Consider the following 2,709-nt stretch of genomic DNA (forward strand, 5'->3'; position numbering starts at 1 on the left):
GGTGGGGAGTGAGGGCGGAGGGTGGGGTGGGAACTGGGTGGAGGGGAGTTATGGTGGGAAAAAAAGAGGAACCAATATAATAATCTGAACAATAAAGATTTAATTAAAAAAAATAAAAAATAAAAAAAAGAAATAACTTGCGATTCCAGCTACCCATTGTTCCTTAGAACCAGCTCTCGCTTTCTCCTCAGGGCTGGGCACTCTCAAAGTTGATGAAATGGAATTTTTGGTCTGGAACCCGGATTCTTTGTCCGCCAGAGTCGAAGAATGAATCCACGAACAGAGAGTGGTATAGCAAAGGTGGAGATTTATTGAAGAACAAGTTCAGACTCCCACATGGGGAGGGGAAAAAGGATCCCACTGTGTTCTTTTTCCCTACTCCTTACAAGGCTGCAGATCTTGGTGCTTTGATATCCCCTCTGATTGGTCACTATTCCCTTAGACTGGTTACTATAGTAACTCCTGAACTGAAAGGTCAAACACCACATGGGATGTGGAATGCCCTCCTCCCTCATTGTTCTTTTCTTTCTGGCTTTCTTCCTTCTTCTTTATTTTGTAAACTAGGAGCCCAATGCACGAATTCGTGCACCTCAAAAGGAACTGTGGGCCGCGAGGCTGCGGTGGGCACAGGGGCAGGTTTTAGCCCACCCTCTGTACGTGCGCACAGCCCCTCCTGCCGCGGACCCTGGTCCCCTGTTTGCCAGCAGCCCTGCTCCCACTGCCGTCACTCTCATGTGCTGACAGCGCTGGACCCGCTCACACCCAATGACGGCCTCAATTGCCCCTCGGGTGCGATCAGGGCCAGCAGCGGCTGCTTGCACCTGCTGATGGCGCCGAGTGATCGGGACTGGCACCAGGCACCAGGCACCAGCAGCGGGGGTGAACGGTGCTCCAGCACCAGCTATGAGTGCGAGCAGGGTTGTCGCTGGTAGTGGGTGCAAGAGGCAGCTGCTGGCCCGGATTGCCCCTCAGGAGTAGGGGGAGGTGGAGAAACCCTGAGGGGTGATTGAGGCCAGCAGCCACTGCTCACATCAGCTGATGGCACTGAGAAATCAGGGCTGGCGCTGGGCACCGGCAACGGGTGTGAGCAATGGCTCTGGCACCGGCAACGGGTGCGAGCACCGGGTGGGACTGCAGCACGCAGGAGCAAAGAATTTTTAGTAACCACCAGAGGCTCGCCCCAATGACAGCGGCCAGAGCCCCACTTTGGTCTGGCGTCCCTGCTCACCTGCTCCACCATCCCACCACACCCGATGCCCACCATGTTCTGCGTGTGCTCCTTTGTGGTCAGTGCACATCATAGCAACCGGTTGTTCCAGTCTATTTGCATATTAGCCTTTTATATATATAGATATAGACATTTTTAGCTACTTCCAGCTCCCTTGTCTTATGTAAATGCAACTGTTGCTGCTCCTGCCCCTGGCTTCCTTGTGTTATGGAGATGTACCTTCTCCCAATCTATAGCCCTGTGTTTTTCCATGGACCCCAATTCTAAATATTCCCTAAGCCTGCCTATATTCCCCTAAGATTCCTGTTTCATTAAGGAGGGCAGTTTCCACTCCCCCCTGTTTTCTCTCCCCAGAGCAAGTGTTGCTGTAACTGGACAAACAATGGGTCCGTGCTGCCTGTCACTACTCGAGCCAATGAAGCAGAGACAGGGCTGAATCATAGATGAGCATTTATTCCAGTACTGCCCGCAGTATGAGAGAACAGCAGGTCAGCCACAGAAATCTGCTCTGCACCTCACCATAAGCCATAGCAAAAGCACAAAGGCCAAAGGGCAGTTTACAGATATGCAAAAGGACTAGGGGTCTTCAAAGGGCTTAGCGATATGCAAGGGTTGGGGTTACATGGGGAAATAGTCAAAGAGAGTGCCAGATGGGCAGTTAACAGGTTAGCAGGCTGGAGGTCTGCAAAGCCTGCAGGTGTGCAAAAGGGCTGGGGATCTTCAAAGGGCTGGTGATTCTGGTTTCTGTAACAAATCTTTGTGAATCTTTCCATGATAATAGGCAGCTCCAAATGGGGAGAAAGGGCTGCATCTCCAGGTGGCTCCAGCCAGGGTAGAATGTGCCTTCTTTAATCAGAATAAAACAATCATGGTTAACAGAGCATGATTAATATTTCTTACAATATTAGCCGGTTCCCAAATTCTATTGCTGCCCCCCTTTCATTGCTACATCTCTGAAAGCCACCAAAAATCCTGTGACATCTAGAATTTTTTAAAAAAATATTTTTATTGATTTCAGAGAGGAAGGGAGAGAGAGAGATAGAAACATCAATGATGAGGGAGAATCATTGATCAGCTGCCTCTTGCACGCCCCACATTGCAGATCGAGCCTGCAACCTGGGCATGTGCCCTGACCCGGAATCTAACGCAACCTCTTGGTTCCCAGGTCAGTGCTCAACCACTGAGCCACGTGGGCGGGGCCCTCTAGAATTTTTTGATCACCTTTCCAGGATGCAATATGCTCACAACCCAAGCTGCGAAGGGGCAGTGCCTCTCGCCAAAAGCCCGCTCGCCTCCGGAGCGTCGCCCAAGCCTTAAGGACGAGAGAGTCCTGTTCACACTTGTCGGCCCAAAGCTCCAGAGCCCGTCTTACCGGCTGCCCTTCCCTTTGCCTTCTTGTTTAAACCTGGGCACCGCTGGTCCCAGGCGCACTCGTTCCTGCCCTCCTGTGCGCTGGCGGCGCTCCATCCGGGGCCGCTCCG

Source organism: Myotis brandtii, unplaced genomic scaffold (assembly GCF_000412655.1).
Source record: "Myotis brandtii unplaced genomic scaffold, ASM41265v1 scaffold10, whole genome shotgun sequence".
In the NCBI taxonomy this organism is placed as follows: domain Eukaryota; kingdom Metazoa; phylum Chordata; class Mammalia; order Chiroptera; family Vespertilionidae; genus Myotis; species Myotis brandtii.